This window comes from Pristiophorus japonicus, chromosome 3, assembly GCF_044704955.1.
Source record: "Pristiophorus japonicus isolate sPriJap1 chromosome 3, sPriJap1.hap1, whole genome shotgun sequence".
NCBI classification, from domain to species: Eukaryota; Metazoa; Chordata; class Chondrichthyes; family Pristiophoridae; genus Pristiophorus; species Pristiophorus japonicus.
In genome coordinates, this window is record NC_091979.1 from 49,991,802 (window position 1) to 50,010,374 (window position 18,573).

Genomic DNA, 18,573 nt, shown 5'->3' on the forward strand with positions numbered 1-18,573 from the left:
GCCAGGTATCGCTTTTACAGGCATCATCGTTCCTCGGGCCAGAACGTGGCGAGCTTTGTCGCCGACCTAAGACGCTTTGCGGGACAGTGCAAACTTGCAGGATCTTTGGAGGAAATGTTGCGGGACTTTTTCGTGCTTGGAACTGGCCATGAGGTCATTCTTCGCAAACTGCTGTCTGCCAAATCCCTAGATCTGAGCAAGGCCTTCACGATAGCCCAGGGTTTCATATCCACGAGCGACAACACGAAACAGATATCTTCACAGAATCGTAGCTCACTGACAAGTACTGTGCATAAAATAATGCTTTCAGCAGGCAGAACTGTACATGGCAGGGCCTACACGACCGCAGAGGCCAGACCTAGACCTAGGGTGACTCAGAGTCGGCCATGGGGCGTGAATGCGTATCCAGTAACACCATGTTGGTGCTGCGGGGGCAGTCACAGAGCCCATCAATGTTGATTCAAGCACTATGTGTGCTAGGGCTGTGGAACAATGGGACACCTCCAGCGAATGTGCAAACGACTGTGACTCACCACGTGGCAGAGTCAGGAGAGGACGACCGATCCAGCGTGGATCATGCTGAACGAGCAGAAGAGGCAACTCAACCTGAGGATGAAGAGGAAGTATATGGGATATACACCTTCACCACCAAAAGCCCTCCGATAATGTTCAAAGTTAAACTCAATGGCACTCCAGTCACCATGGAATTGGACACGGGGTCGAATCAATCTATAATGAGCCAGAAGGCATTCGAGAGGCTGTGGGGCGACAGAGCTCAATGACCCAAGCTGATCCCGATTCAGGCAAAGCTGCGCACCTACACCAAGGAACTGATACCAGTTATTGGTAGGGCGGAAATAAGAGCATCCCATAAGGGAACGGTGCACGATTTACCATTATGGATTGTTTCAGGTGATGGACCAACGCTGCTTGGTAGAAGGTGGATGGGAAGATTCGATGGAACTGGGAAGACCTCTGTGTACCTTCTCCGGCAAACGACGTCTCCCTTGCTCAAAGGCTGAGCAAGCCCTCACCTTCAGCTGAACCAGGCATCAAAATGCAGATCCATTTGCAGATCCCCGAGGCACAGGCCGCTCATCATGACCACAAGGAGGTAAAGATCAACCGAGCAGCAGTACAGGCACGGTACCCACCACCCAAAGCCGACGATCTCTTCGTGACGATGGAAGAGGCCCCAGGCCGACCAAGCAGAGTGGGACTCCGGCTGAAATAATCCGAATGCATCTTTCTGACGCCAGAGGCAAAATCCCTGGGGAGGAAGATCCCGGCAGTCGGCATCACGGACACGGAATAGAGTGAGTCCAGACCACGGGACGAGAGTGCGTCCAGACCACGGGATGAAAGTGCATCCAGACCACAGGACGAGAGAGCATCCGGACCACGGGATGTTGCCGCAACGAAACAGAGGCATATGTTGCCCAGCAAGGAAGACAACTGGGCTCGTGGCCGTTGAGAAGGCCAGAACCCACTATGTTCCAATAAGGTGTTTGCACTGTGTAACCCATGTGAGCGCTCTTTCGCGGCCAATGATGTATTATCATATGGGGTTGGGGGTACCTTACAACAAGCCAAAGTAGCGGACAAACACCAACCGGTCATATATGTATCTGACAAAGTACTTGTAGCAAGTGATGTGTTATCTATCACACGAGGTCGGGCATGTTGTACAGCAAGCCAAAGTAGCAGGCGAACCCCAACCATTTGTATATGTATCTAACAAAGTATTTGTAGCAAGTGACGTATTATCACACGGGGACGGGCGTGTTGTGCAGCAAGCCAAAGTAGCGGGCAAGCTCCAACTGGTTGCACATGTATCCAATCAGTTAACAAAAGCAGTGGCCTGTGTTCATGGTACAAAAGAGGCGTACCAAAGAATGTCCCAATATTTGCTCGAGTCAGGCAAGCTGCCTATCTCACAGTTTTGGGAGAGCAGAGGCACGATTATCAATGCTTTGTTTCGAATATGTCTAACACTGTCTGTGCCCTGTAACATGATCCACCACGGGCCAGGCACTGAGAACGGCGCTAATGCCCTCAGTTGGCTAACGTTGCCCACCACCGGGTTGGAAACGGCACAGCCCGCTGACCGGCTCGTTGTTATGGAAGTGCTAGAAAGCGAGAGGTCAACTGTAACAGCTCTCCAGTTTAGGACCTGGACCAGCCAGGATCCCACGTTACCGCCTGCTAATGGCGAACCGCGAGACGGGATGTTGCAGCTTATCCGTCGCAAAGATGAAAGTCTCATCCCATCAGATTGGCCCCTCTGGAGCAGCCCTGCATCGTTGCAAAGAAAGGCAGGGAGGTTACACACAGTCGGTGGTCCGGGGCCTCCATACCATGGCCCAGGATCCACAGGGACCACGTGGCCTCCCGCTACTACTGAAAGTCTCAAGGCCACATCAGCCATCCTTGGCTTGCTAGACCTCAGGGTCAGCGACAATAGTCCAGAGCGGGCAGCCCAAATCATAAAGCCAAGCACCACACGTGTCACAGTAGACTCCCTGCAGACCCGGCTATCCCGGGTGCTACGCAGTCACCAGACAGAATCACTGAGAACCGAGCCTTCTGTATGCTATCAGCAGAGAATGTACCATGATCGCACGGCTCCTCCACGCGACATCAGAATAAATGATGTAGACCATGTTCAGGGCCCCAGATGGGCCGCTAGCACTGTATTAGCCAAAGAGGGGAATGGAGTGTTTGTGATGAAAATGGAGTGTTTGTTGTGAAAGCATGTAATGGGCAAACGCAGAAAGCATTTGGACCAGACCAAACTGTGAACTACAGATAACCAGGAACCACTGTGAAAGGACCTGCCACCCCCGCGACCCACTAATACAATCGACCTCTCTGTCAACCACGAGGATGAACCCACCTTGCCCGACAGTCCGATCAGACCAGCCGAGCTGCCATGCAGCAATGGTCCGACCAACTCACCCATGTCAGGACTTCAACTCAGGCGATCGACCCGGGGACGCAGAGCGCCAGATCGCCTCGACTTACAAATAACTTGTGCATAAGACTTTGGGGGGGGGGGAGTGATATTATGTATGTATGTAAACCTCACCAATATGTAAGACTTTGCCACCAGGGGACACACCTGTGGGAGACCTAAGGGTCACCTGTGCACCCTGGGGCAAGCAGGAATAAAAGGTGATTCACCATGCCGCTTCCTCACTCTGGAGTCTGAATAAAAAGACCAAGGTCACAACAGTTTGAGCTTACAATACAGCCTTGTGGCGTTATTCTGAACATAACACCTATGATGATGATGCATTGATGTGCACTGGATTACAAAACCCTAGGTATATCTCTGGTAGCACCCATGAAGGAACAGAATTCAAAGAAATTGAGGGCAGTAGCGACTTTCACAGCCACTGGTAGTCAATGTTGCTCTAATTTTTGGGGCAATGCATGACCCCTTTAAGGGGCAGCGCAGCCCATTCAGTTTCACACATGCTCAAAATTTATCATGGGAAAATTCCGTTGTGGGCAGCGTGGGACCGGCAGAGAGCTGTGCGGCCATGCAGCTTAGAGGGAACATTGATGGCAATGCATGGCCACTAGGTCCAGCAAGTAGCAGGTCTTGTTCTAGGAGGCTGAAGATGTCTGCAACCACCTTTCGTGGAAATCTCAGCCTGCGGAGGCACTGTTCTTCCGAGAGGTAAAGGAAGCTCAGCCTCTGTCTGTACTCCCTGTTAGGTGGGTAGGACCTCCTGTAACCTCGGCCCCTCTGTTGCTCTCCTCGCTCCTGTTCTGCCCCTCCCTCCTGTTCTGCCCCTCCCTCCTGTTCTGCCCCTCCCTCCTGTTCTGCCCCTCTCTCCTGTTCTGCCTGCCCCTCTCTCCTGTGCCCCTGTCTCCTGTTCTGCCGCTCTCTCCTGTTCTGCCCCTCTCGCCTGTTCTGCCCTTTTCTCCTGCCGTGCCCCTCTCTCCTGTTCTGCCCCTCTCTCCTGTTCTGCCCCTCTCTCCTGTGCCCCTCCCTCCTGTGCCCCTCTCTCCTGTTCTGCCCCTCTCTCCTGATCTGCCCCTCTCCCCTGTGCTCCTCTCTCCTGTTCTGCCCCTCTCTCCTGTTCTGCCCCTCTCTCCTGTTCTGCCCCTCTCCCCTGTGCCCCTCTCTCCTGTGCCCCTCTTTCCTGTTCTGCCCCTCGCTCCTGTTCTGTCCCTCTCCCCTGTGCCCCTCTCTCCTGTTCTGCCCTTCTCTCCTGTGCCCCTCTCTCCTGTTCTGCCCCTCTCTCCTGCTGTGTCCCTCTCTCTTGTTCTGCCCCTCTCTCCTGTGCCCCTCTTTCCTGTGCCCCTCCCTCCTGTGCCCCCTCTCCTGTTCTGCCCCTTTCTCCTGTGCCCCTCTCTCCTGTGCCCCTCTCTCCTGTTCTGCCCCTTTCTCCTGTGCCCCTCTCTCCTGTGCCCCTCTCTCCTGTGCCCCTCTCTCCTGTTCTGCCCCCCTCTCCTGTGCCCCTCTCTCCTGTGCCCCTCTCTCCTTTTCTGCCCCTCTCTCCTGTTCTGCCTCTCTCTCCTGTGCCCCTCTCTCCTGTTCTGCCCCTCTCTCCTGTTCTGCCCCTTTCTCCTGCTCTGCCCCTCTCTCCTGTTCTGCCCCTCTCTCCTGTTCTGCCCCTCTCTCCTGTGCCCCTCTCTCCTGTGCCCCTCTCTCCTGTTCTGCCTCTCTCTCCTGTGCCCCTCTCTCCTGTTCTGCCCCTCTCTCCTGTTCTGCCTCTCTCTCCTGTGCCCCTCTCTCCTGTTCTGCCCCTCTCTCCTGTTCTGCCTCTCTCTCCTGTGCCCCTCTCTCCTGTTCTGCCCCTCTCTCCTGTTCTGCCTCTCTCTCCTGTGCCCCTCTCTCCTGTTCTGCCTCTCTCTCCTTTGCCCCTCTCTCCTGTGCCCCTCTCTCCTGTTCTGCCCCTCTCTCCTGTTCTGCCCCTTTCTCCTATTCTGCCCCTTTCTCCTGTTCTGCCCCTCTCTCCTGTTCTGCCTCTCTCTCCTGTTCTGCCCCTCTCTCCTGTTCTGCCTCTCTCTCCTGTGCCCCTCTCTCCTGTTCTGCCCCTCTCTCCTGTTCTGCCTCTCTCTCCTGTGCCCCTCTCTCCTGTTCTGCCCCTCTCTCCTGTGCCCCTCTCTCCTTTGCCCCTCTCTCCTGTGCCCCTCTCTCCTGTTCTGCCCCTCTCTCCTGTTCTGCCTCTTTCTCCTGTTCTGCCCCTCTCTCCTGCTCTGCCCCTTTCTCCTGTTCTGCCCCTCTCTCCTGCTCTGCCTCTCTCTCTTGTGCCCCTCTCTCCTGTTCTGCCCCTCTCTCCCGTTCTGCCTCTCTCTCCTGTGCCCCTCTCTCATGTGCCCCTCTCTCCTGTGCCCCTCTCTCCTGTTCTGCCTCTCTCTTCTGTGCCCCTCTCTCCTGTGCCCCTCTCTCCTGTTCTGCCCCTCTTCCTGCTCTGCCCCTTTCTCCTGTTCTGCCCCTCTCTCCTGTGCGGTGAGCCCAGCTAAATGGTGGAGCAGGCGCGAGGGGCCGTATGGCCTACTCCTGCTCCTGTTTCTTGTGTTCTCATGTTCTTATCCAGTAGCTCCATTACCATGGCTTCTTACAACAGTTTTTCCATTGTCAGGACAACATTGTTTCTGATTGTACTGGTTGTTGTGTATGGGGAAAGAGTCAGACTGAACTCTGTGAGCTCAAAGTAAAGTGTGACCTCAGTCTTTTAGTGCAGATCTCCAGAGTGCCTTTCCAACCTGTGAAGCCTCCTTAAATACCTGTGCTCCCAAGGGATTATGGGATCCCTTGGGACTCCAGAGGATGAGCTCTCTGGTGGCTGTACAGAGTAAATACAAGTCCACATGTATAAAAAAAACTCCCTTCCCCCGCCAAAGTCAATAGTGTAACTATTGACAATGTGAGTCAATCTGGGGCCTTTCTTGCCCTGGTTGATTGTCTCGGTGTGAAAGCTGGTGTTGTTGAATCATTTGTTGGGCCCTCGCTGGGCTGCTGTGCAGCTGGCCTTGCTGGGCTGCCTGGTGTGTTGGGTCCTGCTGGGCTGCTGTGGATGATGGGTTCTGCTTCGTGGTCAACCGTGGTGCCGGTTGCCAGTGGTGTGTATGTTGGGGGTTCAAAAAAGGTAGGGTCCAAGGTGAGTTGCTCAGGATAGTCCGTGAATCTGAGTTTGATTTGGTCCAAGTGTTTCCGGTGAATGAGTCCATTTGAAAGTTTGACCCGAAACACCCTACTCCCCTCTTTGGCCACGACAGTGCCGGGAAGCCACTTGGGACCTTGTCCATAATTTAATGCAAATACAGGATCATTGATTTCAATCTCGCATGACATATTTGCGCTATCATGGTATGCACTTTGTTGAAGCCGCCTGCTCTCTGCCTGTTCATGTAGATCAGGGTGAACTAACAAAAGCCTTGTCTTAAGTGCTCAGCAGGTGGGATCCCAGTGAGTGAATGTAGTCTCATGCGGTAGCTAAGCAGGACTCGGGATAGACGAGTCTGCAGTGAGCCTTCAGTTACCCTCTTCAAGCCTTTCTTGATGGTTTGCACTACTCCCTCTGCCTGACCATTGGACGCTGGTTTAAACGGGGCAGATGTGACATATTTGATCCTATTACGGGTCATGAATTCTTTGAACTCAGCACTGGTAAAACATGGCCCGTTGTCGTTCACCAGGACATCGGGTAAGCCGTGACTGGCAAACATGGCCCGCAGGCTTTCAGTTGTGGCAGCGACGTGCTAGCCAACATTATCTCACATTCAATCCACTTGGAGTACTCATCTACAACCACAAGGAACATTTTACCCAAGAACGGGCCTGCATAGTCGATGTGTACCCTAGACCACGGTTTGGAGGGCCAAGACCATAAACTTAGCAGCGCCTTCCTGGGTACATTGCTTAACTGCGAGCATGTATTACATCTATGAACGCAGGACTCTAAGTCCGCATCGATACCGGGCCACCACACATGGGATCTGGCTATTGCTTTCATCATTACGATGCCTGGCTGGGTACTGTGGAGGTCATTGATGAAGATGTCTCTGCCCTTCTTGGGGACCACTAATCGATTGCCCCACAGAAGGCAGTCTGACTGTATAGACATTTCATCTTTGCGTCGCTGGAATGGCTTTATCTTTTCCTGCATTTCCACTGGGACACTGGACCAGCTCCCGTGAAGCACACAGCTTTTGACTAGAGATAATAAGGGGTCCTGGCTTATCCAGGTTTTGATTTGCCGGGCAGTGACGGGTGATTGCTCACTCTCAAATGCTTCCATAACCATGGCTAGATCTGCGGGTTGCGCCATTTCCACCCCATGGTGGGCAATGGCAGCCGACTGAGAGTATCGACGCAGTTTTTTGTGCCTGGCCTGTGGCGGATGGCGTAGTTGTATGCGGACAACGTGAGCGCCCATCTCTGGATGCGGGCTAATGCGTTGGTATTTATCCCTTTACTCTCGGAAAACAGGGATATAAGTGGCTTATGGTCAGTTTCCAATTCGAATTTTAGCCCAAACAGGTATTGATACATTTTCTTTACCCCATAGACACATGCTAACGCTTCTTTTTCAATCACGCTGTAGGCTCTGTCAGCCTTAGACAGATTCCTGGATGCATAAGCAACTGGTTGCAGTTTCCCAAAATCATTAGCTTGTTGCAATACACACCCGACGCCATATGACAACGCATCACATGCTTGTACCAAATGCTTACATGGATCACACAACACAAGCAATTTGTTTGAGCGTAACAATTTTCTCGCTTTTACAAAGGCATTTTCTTGGCTTTTGCCCCAAACCCATTCGCCCCCTTTTCGTAGTAAGACATGTAGTGGTTCTACCAGGGTGCTGAGACCCAGTAAGAAGTTATCAAAGTAGTTCAAGAGTCCCAGAAACGAATGCAGCTCCGTCACATTCTGTGGCCTCGGTGCATTCTCGATTGCCTCTTTCTTCGTGTTAGTGGGTCTGATGCTGTCCGCCGCAATCCTCTTTCCCAGGAACTCCACTTCAGGCGCCAGGAAAACGCACTTCGAGCATTTTAACCTGAGCCACATGCGATTGAGTCGACTAAAAACCTCGTCCAGGTCCTGCAGGTGCTCGACTGTGTTCCGACCTGTGACCAAGATGTCGTCTTGGAAGACCACGGTGTGCGGGACCGACTTCAGTAAACTTTCCATATTTCCCTGGAATATCGCCGTCGCTGATCAGATTCCAAACGGGCATCTGTTATAACCAAAAAGACCCTTGTGCGTGTTGATGCAGGTGAGGTCCTTCGATGATTCCTCCAGTTGCTGCGTCATGTAGGCTGAAGTCAAATCCAGCTTCGTGAATGTCTTTCCTCCCGCCAGCGTTGTAAAGAGGTCGTCAGATTTTGATAGTGGGTATTGGTCCTGCAGGGAGAAACGATTGATAGTTACTTTGTAATCGCCACAGATTCTGACGGTGACATCTCCCTTGAGGACTGGGACAATAGGACTGGTCCACTCGCTGAACTCGATCGGTGAAATGATGTCCTCTCTTTGCAGCCGATCTAGCTCGATCTCTACTCTTTCTCTCATCATGTACGGTACTGCTCTCACCTTCTTATGGATTGGTCGTGCCCCCGGAATTAGGTGGATCTGCACTTTTGCTCCTTGGAATTTCCTGATGCCTCGTTCGAACAGCGAAGGAAATTTGTTTAAGACCTGGGCACACGAAGTGTCGTCAGCGGGCGATAGCGCTCAGACGTCGTCCCAGTTCCAGCGCATCTTTCCCAGCCAGCTCCTGCCGAGCAGCGTGGGACCATTGCGCGCTACCACCCAGAGTGGTAGTCTGTGCACCACTTCATCGTAGGAGACCTTTACGGTAGCACTGCCGATTACAGGAATCAGTTCTTTCGTATAAGTTCTTAGTTTCGTGTGAACTGGAGTTAAGGCTGGCCTTGAGGCCTTGTTGCACCACAACCTTTTGAAAGGCTCACACTCGTGTCCAGCTCCATTGAAACCGGGAGTCCATTTAGTTCAACATTCAGCATTATCGGAGGACAATTCGTGGTGAATGTGTGCACCCCATGTACCTCTGCCTCCTCTATCTGAGGCTCTGGTTCGTCGTGATCCTCAATGGATCTGTCCTCCTCTGCATCATGGTGGTTTGCAGGTTTGACAGGCTTTGCAGCTCGCCTGCACACTCCTTGGAGGTGTCCCATTGTTTCACAGCCCTTGCAACCGTATTCTTTAAATTGGCATGAATGGAAACGATGATCACCCCCGCAGCGCCAACAAGGTGTGAATGGCCTTGCATTCATCACCCTTGATGGTGGACTCTGAGTCATATGCGGATGTGCAGCTGCAGGTATGTGTGACCTGGCCTGTAAATTATGATTCGAAAACAACATCACTTTGTTCACAGTACTTGTAGCAGCACTTGTGTGCTGAGAGATTTGCTTCGTATTGTTACTGGTGGCAATGAATGCCTGGGCTATCACTATGGCCTTACTCAAGGTTGGGGTCTCTACAGTCAAAAGATTGCGAAGTATGGTCTTGTGGCCAATGCCAAGTATGAAAAAGTCTCTGAGCATGTGCTCCAAATGTCCTTCAAATTTGCAATATCCTGCAAGGCGTCTTACCTCGGCAACATAACTCACCACTTCCTGGCCTTCAGACCTTTTGTAAATGTAGAACTGGTACCTTGCCATCAGAACGCTTTCCTGCAGGTTCAAATGCTCTCGGACCAGTGTGCACAAATCGTCGTACGTTTTCTCCGTGGGTTTCGCTGGAGTGAGCAGATTCTTCATGAGGCCATATGCTGGTGCCTTAGAGACGGTGAGGCGGATCGCCCTTCGTTTGGCAGCGCTCTCTTCCCCATCTAGCTCGTTGGCCACAAAGTATTGGTCGAGTCGCTCCACAAAAATTTCCCAATCATCTCCCGCCGAGAATTTCTCCAGAATGCCCACTGTTCTCTGCATCTTTGGGTTAGCTATCTGTATCTCGTCGTCAGTTTTTGTGTATGGAGAAAGAGTCAGGCTGAACATTGTGAGCTCAAAGTAAAGTGTGACCTTAGTCTTTTATTGCAGGTCTCCAGAGTGCCTCTCCAACCTGTGAAGCCTCCTTAAATACCTGTGCTCCCAAGGGATTATGAGATCCCTTGGGACTCCAGGGGATGAGCCCTCTGGTGGCTGTACAGAGTAAATGAAAATCCACATATATAACACTGGTCACCAGCTCCAGACCCTGAATGATCTCTCTTGAGATCTGATGGCAGTCTCGCCATTTCACTTTCCTGAGATAATTCACCTTCTGAACCTAATAATATCCACTCGCCATCAATAATCCTCTTGATTTCGTGTGTTTTTTAAGTTACTGTACCTTGTTCCCTAAGGCTATATCTCTTTCTTAAAGCTTACTGAATAAAAGACCGTTTTTGCTTCTCTTCACACCTCTTTGGAGGTCCCGCTGCCTATTTTTCGCATCTATCTTATATTGTGTGACTCATTTTCTGCAATCATAAAGAAATTGGTAAATTGCTGGAATGCATGTGGTTAAGCTGGTTGTTAAAACATGTTTGAATCAATGCGCAAACAACGTGCAAGTTGTGGAAACATTACAGACTTTAGTGATCCAATAAATAATCGACATCATTGGTCGGTTTTCTTGGCAGCTGTAAGTTTTGTGACGCATCAATGGTCTTTTGATGGAGTTTGAAAGGCTAAAGGGTTCACAAATAATAAACATGCATCCGAAATGAAGGTCATCATCATAGGGAGCCCCTCGAAATCGAGGAAGACTTGCTCCCACACTAAAAGTGAGTTCTCAGGTGACTGAACAGTCCAATACGGGAATTACAGTTTCTGTCACAGATGGGACAGACAGTCGTTGAACGAAAGGGTGGGTGGGACTTGTTTTCCGCACGCTCCTTCCGCTGCCTGCGCTTGGTTTCTGCATGCTCTCAGCGACGACGCTTGAGGTGCTCAGCGCCCTCCCGGATGCTCTTCCTCCAGTTAGGGCGATCTTTGGCCAGGGACTCCAGGTGTCGGTGGGGATGTTGCACTTAATCAAGGAGGCTTTGAGGGTGTCCTTGAAATGTTTCCTCTGCCCACATGAGGCTCACTTGCCGTGTAGGAGTTCCGAGTAGAGTGCTTGCTTTGGGAGTCTTGTGTCGGGCATGCGAACAAAGTGGCCCGCCCAACGGAACTGGTCGCATGTGGTCAGTGCTGCACAATGTGGACCATTTTCCATACCTCGGGAGCCTACTATCAGCAAGGGCAGACATCGACAACGAGGTTCAACACCGCCTCCAGTGCGCCAACGTAGCCTTCGGCCGTCTGAGGAAGAGGGTGTTCGAAGATCAGGCCCTCAAATCTGGCACCAAGCTTATGGTCTACAGGGCTGTAGTGATACCCGCCCTCCTGTATGGCTCAGAGACGTAGATAAATATACAGTAGCCACCTCAAATCGCTGGAGAAATACCACCAATGATGTCTCCGCAAGATCCTGAAAATCCCCTGGGAGGACAGATGCACCAACGCCAGTGTTCTCGATCACATCCCCAGCATCGAAGCACTGACCACACTCAAAATCAAGGTGCAGCTGCTTTAGCTGACATTGTTTGTTGTAGACCTGCCCTATTATTACATTGAATGCAGCTAAATACAAGCAGCAGTCATGATGCCTTCATTCTGTGGCAGTCCGCTGTGCCAGCTGCATTTGTGTCACCATGGCAAACCAAATGGTGGCTACTGAGCGACAAGGACTATCTGCCGATGACATGGCTCATGACTCCGGTTTGCACACGTGTGCAGTTTGTATACAATGAGAGCCATGCTGCCACAAGAAATGTGATAGAACAGGCCTTTGCATGTTGAAAGAACGATTTAGCTGCCTGGACTGCTCTGGAGGAGCCCTGCTGTACTTGGCTGAGCGTGTCTCAAGATTTGTGGTGGTCTGCTGCATACTGCACAATCTCGCCATCAGCTATGCCATATTGCAGGCAATCGTAAACTAATCACCCTTGTGCAATCCCTTAGTGACTGTCTTCCGTGTGCCTTTGGCTGTCCTGGTGCTCCTGCGCAGTGCTACCCCAAGTGGCTTCAGCATGGCTGGTGGAATGTTGCTGACTTTCAGTGGGGGAGACTGCATAAGGACTTGGATTATGCCCTCGAGCAGCTCTGGGGCTAGAAGGCTCGGCTGTGGACTGCACCATCTGGGCATGGGTGGCAGCAATCTGGAATGGCCAGTTGATGGGCAGCAGCAAGGGCACTGGCGGAGTAGCAGGGGTGAGAAGAAGAAAGTTGTTATCCTGACAGAGGACCGCAGGCTTGTGCTCCTTGGAGACACTGCCATCATCCCTCGCCCTTGCCCCGAACCCCTACCCCCACCACCGCGCCCCCCTCCCCCTCCCCCTGCACCCCCCCCCCCACCCCGCCCCCCACTGGCGTGGCACTTCAACCACGTTAGTAATCTGTAGGAGGTTAGATTGCTGGACTTCTGTGACACCCTGCATGCCCCTTTGAACACTGGCACCTGCAGCCCTGATGCGTGGCAGCAAGCTAAGTTTACACAAGAGCAGCCTGAGCTTGCATGGCAACAAGCTGACCTTGCATGACTTCAGTCTGAGCTTTCACTAAAGCACTCAGACTTCTGGTGGAATAAAAACAGAAAATGCTGGAAATCTCAGCAGGTCAGGCAGCATCTGTGGAGAGGAAGCAGCGTTAATGTTTCGGGTCGATGACCCTTCGTCAGAACTGGAGAGTGTTCGAAAAAAACAGATTCTTAACAAGCACTGAAAGGCGGGGGGGGTGCGGGGAAGAAAGAACAAAAGGGAAAATCCGTGATAGGTTGGAAGACAGGAGAGATTAGCGAGACAAAAGGGATGATGGGCCAAATTCAAATGTTAAAGCCAGGAGTTAGAAACACATTGGTCAAGATAGCGTGCAAATGGTGGGATAATGACCAGCTGCCATTAGAGACAAGGAGAAGAAAAGAAAGAAACAGGTTCTGAGAGGGTTGGGGGCAAGGCGGGGAGCGGGGTGGAGGCAATGATTGTTGAACTCGATGTTGAATCCAGAAGGCTGTAAAGTGCCTCAACGAAAGATGAGCTGCTTTCTGGTGGAATCTGCTTGTGCACCAATGGAAGCTGAGACATCAGCCATCAGACGGTGCATCATGGCTGGGTCCATAAGTGTGCTGGTGGAATTAGTTATCGCTTCCATGCTAAAAAAGGATTGGCTCCAATCTCCGCGCAACGTCCTGTGCCAAGTTGGTGCCGGACTTCTCCATGCTCCTTGAATGCAGGCTTTCTGGGGCAGGCCTCCCAATACACCAAGCATTTCATTGTGCATACCCATTAGCCTTATTCTGTAGCCTGCCCCATCAAAGCCCTCATCTGAGTCTTCTGCAGCAGAATTTGTGTGTGACCTCGCCCTCCGGGTAGTTGGCACCTGCCCTATCCTTGTCCCCTGCCCTGGCTGCAGGCCACTCATGCTGGGTGTCTCACCACGTGCAGATCCCACCTCTAATCTATCTTCTGATGCATACTGAAGGGCTCCTCCAGATCTTGGGCTCAGCTCCACTTCCCTATATGCTCCCCATTACCCTTTATTACCTTATCGCTCAAAAATCTGACTATCTCCTCCTTAAATATATTCAATGACCCAGCCGCCACAGCTCTCTGGGGCAGAGAATTAGATTTACAACCCTCCGAGAGAAGAAATTCCTCCTCATCACAGTTTTAAATGGGCGGCCCCTTATTCTGAGACTATGCTCCCTAGTTTTAGTTTCCCCTATGAGTGGAAACATCCTCCCTGCATCTATCTTGCCGAGATCCCTCATTATCTTATATGTTTCAATAAGATCACCTCTCATTCTTCTGAACTCCAATAAGTATAGGCCCAACCTGCTCAACCTTTCTTCATAAGTCAACCCATTCATCTCAGGAATCAACCGAGTGAACCTTCTCTGAACTGCCTCCAATGCAATTATATACCTCCTTAAATAAAGAGACCCAGGCTCCCATTTTCCACTGGCTGTATTTTTGGTGCCCGCGCATGTTAACGTACGATTTTTTTGTGTATGTTTGCGGGACTTTCACCAAACAAATATTTGAATTTGGCGCTGCGCTCTCCGAAGTTGTCTGGGGGGGTGTGGAGCTTCAAGTCTGCGATTAACAACTCTCTGGGCATGCGCGAGAAAATAAACTTCCTGGTCTGTGACATGTCCTTACTATACAGTATAAATGCACACGAGGCCCATACTTGAGAGAATGTCACTCTGTGACCAGTTACCTTTATTACCAAGACCTCAATGATGAAGGTGGGTGGAGCTTCCCCTTTTATACCTGAAAGTCCAGGTTAGGAGTGTCTCCCACAAGTTCACCCCTTGTGGTCAATGTTCTCAAGGTGAACAACTTAGGTCAACTTGTACATGGGTTACAATGATAGTTGAATACATGACATCATCTCCCCCGCAAAGTCTTATTGGGATCACAGGTTAAGTCTCTCTGGTAGAGTGCCTGAGTTGGGGCTCTGGTTGTTGGGCGCTGGCCTGAGTGTCTGCTGTTTGCGGTGCATCAGGCCTGTCCGGACTGCCCACAGTGACTGGGCTCTCTTCCACTTGGTTCCGGTGTTCGGTCACCTGTGGTGAAGTAAACTTTATGTCTGTTCTTCCTCTGCTTCTTCTATGGGGTTGCTGAACCTCCTTTTAGTTTGATCCACGTGTTTGTGGCAGATTTGTCCATTGGTAACTTTAACTACCAAAACCCTATTTCCCTCTTTGGCAATCACAGTGCCTGCAAGCCATTTGGGCCCTGCAGTGTAATTAAGGACAAAAATGGGGCCATTGACATCAATACATCGCGCCCTTGCATTCCTGTCATGGTAGTCACATTGTGACTGACGCCTGCTCTCAACAATTTATTTCATGGTGGGGTGTATAAAGGATAATCTTGTTTTGAGCATCCTTTTCATTAGCAGCTCTGCGGGTGGAATCCCTGTGAGCGAGTGTGGTCGGGATCTATTGGCCAACAGGAGGCGTGATAAGCGGCTTTGTGGATTCTGAGCATCCCCTGTTTGATTAGCTGCACTGCTCGTTCTGCCTGGCCATTTTAGGCCGGCTTGAATGGTGCTGTTCTGACATCGTTGATTCCATTGCCTGCCATGAAGTCCTGGAACTCAGTGCTAGTGAAGCACGGGCCATTGTCGCTGACCAAGACATCCGGTAGACCATGGGCGGAGAACATTGCCTGTAGACTTTCTACCGTGGCAGAGGATGTGCTTGAATTTAAAATGGCACACTCAATCCATTTGGAGTAGGCGTCTACTACAACCAAAAGCATTTTTCCCATGAAAGGACCTGAGTAATCCACATGGATGTGTGACCATGGCTTGGCGGGCCAGGACCAGGGGCTAAGGGAGACTTCCCTGTGTGCGTTGCCCAGTTGAGCACATGTGTTGCACCTGCGAACACGAAGTTCCAGGTCTGCATCTATCTCTGGCCACCAAACATGTGACCTGGCAATTGCCTTCATCATGACAATGCCTGGGTGCTCATTGTGAAGTTCTTTGATAAACATCTCTCTGCCCATCTGGGGCATGACGACTCGGTTTCCTCACAGTAGGCAATCGGCCTGAATCGAGAGTTCATCCTTGCGCCTATGAAATGGTTTAAATTCCTCAGGGCATGCCCCGTTCGTGGCTGCCCAGACCCCATTCAGGACACATTTCTTAACTAAAGACAGTAGTGGGTCTTTATTTGTCCAGACTTTAATCTGACGGGCTGTCACAGGTAAGCCTTCGCTTTCGAAAGCTTCAACAGCCATGACCATCTCAGCATCATGCTCAGTTGCCCCCTCAGTGGTGGCTAGTGGGATCCTGCTGAGTGCATTGGCGCAGTTTTCAGTTCCCGGTCTGTGCCAAATTGTGTAGTCATAGGCGGCTAATGTGAGTGCCCACCTCTGTATGCGGGCCGATGCATTCCCATTTATGGCCTTGTTGTCGGCCAAAAGGGCCTTTAGGGGTTTGTGATCTGTCTCCAGCTCAAATTTCCTGCCAAACAGGTACTGGTGCATTTTGTTTACTGCATATACACATGCAAGCACTTCCTTTGCTACCATCCCTAGCCCCTTTCTGCATGGGACAGATTTCTGGAGGCATAAGCTACCGGCTGTAACTGACCATTGGCATTCACATGCTGCAACACACACCTAACCCCATAGAACGACGCATCACACCTTAAAACAATTTTCTTACACGGGTCATATAACGTTAACAGATTGTTGGAGCATAACAAATTGCGTGCTCTATCAAAACCCTTTCCTGGCTATCCCCCCAGACCCAATCGCGACCTTTGCGTAGGGGCACGTGTTGCGGCTCTAACTGCGTGCTCAATTTGGGAAGAAAGTTGCCAAAATAGTTCAGGAGCCCCAGGAACGAACGCAGCTCCGGCGTGTTACGGGGTCTGGGTGCTCTCTGGATCACTTCTGTTTTGGACGCAGTAGGTCTGATCCCGTCTGCTGCTACCCTCATCCCCAGGAATTCCACCTCCGGAGCTAAGAAGACGCACTTCGCCTTTTTCAGTCGCAGCCCTACCCGGTCCAGTCTGCGTAGCACCTCCTCCAGGTTGTGGAGCTGTTCTTTAGTATCGTGACCCATGATGAGGATGTCATCTTGAAAAACCACCGTCCTTGGAATCGATATTTTGCTGAAAGATCGCAGCGGCCGAACGAATCCCGAACGGACATCTGTTATACTCAAACAACCCATTGTGTGTCGTGATGGTGGTCAGCTTCTCGACTCACTCGCCATCTCCTGGTCATGTAAGCTGAGGTCAGGTCCAATTTTGAAAAAAGTTTGCCGCCTGATAGCGTCGCAAAGAGGTCCTCCGCTCTCGGTAGCGGGTACTGGTCTTGGAGTGATACCCGATTGATGGTGGCCTTGTAATCGCCACATATCCTGACCGACCCATCCGCCTTGAGCAACGGCACAATTGGGCTCGCCCATACACTGAATTCGACTGGTGAGATGATGCCTTCCCTCAGCAGGTGGTCCAATTTGCATTCTATCTTTTCCCACATCATGTACGGCACCTCTCTGGCCTTGTGGTGTACTGGCCTGGTGTCCGGGTTGATGTGAATCACTACCTTGGCCCCCATGAAAGTGCCGATGCCGGGTTGAAATAAGGAGTCAAATTTGTCCAGGACCTGTGAGCATGACACTTGCGCCACAGAAGAAATTGCATTGACATCACCCCACTTCCATTTCATGACAGCAAGCCAACTCCTCCCCAGTAGTGCGGGACCGTCCCCCGGGACAATCCAGAGTGGCAACCTGTTCTCCGAATCTTTGTGGGTCATGACTACCGTGGCGCTGCCTAGCACCGGAATGATCTCCTTTGTATATGTCCGTAGCTGTGCGTCAATTGGCAATAATTTTGGCCTTCTGGCCTTGGACACCCACAACCTTTCGAACTGTTTGATACTTATCAGGGAGTGGCTGGCCCCCGTGTCTAGCTCCATTAATACTGGGATGCCATTGAGGAGCACTTTCATCATTATCGGTGGCGTCCTGGTGTATGAACTGTATATGTGCTCCAGATGAACTCGCTGAACTTCAGCTTCCAGCGATTTCCCCCAGTATTCATTTGGCATCGTAGGGCTTACACCGGGCCCGTCCTCCTCGTACATCAACCTGGCTGCAGGCTTCCTGCACATACTCACCAAGTGACCACTGACGTTGCAGTTTCTGCAGGTATATTGCTGATACCTGCAAGCTCTGGCTGGGTGTTTGCCTCTCCACCTTCAGCATGAGCTGAAGGCCCCGTTGTTGGAAACAAAAGGTCCATTATCAGTCGATCGTCCTCTGACTGTCTCTGTAACTGTCTCTAAGCGCATCATTAACAGGTGTTTATGGCCCCATTACTGGCCGCATTGTCCATTGTGATGGCATGAATCACCGTTCAGCTAGCCATTGTCTCTGTTGAATTCCCCCTTTGGGTTCAACTACATGCTGGGGCATGTGCGATTGCCCTTGTCTGCCTAGAGAACTGTGTGCCACGTTAACAATGTTGACTCCCTGGTCCTTTGCTGCATTTGAGCCAAGATTTTTTGTCATACATCATTCTGGTCTCTTCCTCCCCTGAGATAAATGTCTGGGCTATCAGAGCCACCGCTTCCAAGGTCAAGTCTTTGGTCTCAATCAGTTTCCTGAAAACCCCAGCGTGCCCGATGCCCTCAATAAAAAAGTCTCACAGCATCTCCGCTCTGCATGCATCTGGGAACTTACATAGGTTCGCCAGTCGCCGGAGATCTGCCACGAAGTCTGGAACGCTTTGCCCTTCTCGCTGCCGGTGCGTGTAAAATCGGTGTCTCGCCATGTGCATGCTGCTCGCCAGTTTAAGGTGTTCCCCGATCAACTTACTGAGCTCTTCGAATGTCTTGTCCGCCGGCTTCCCTGGCGCTAGAAGGTCCTTCATCAGGGAGTACGTTCTGGATCCACAAATCGTCAGGAGATGAGCCCTGCTTTTGTCGGCCGAATCATGTCCCAACCATTCCTTAGTGATAAAACTTTACTGTAGTCTCTCAATAAAGTCAATGTAGTCCCAATCATCACCAACATAGTACCTCT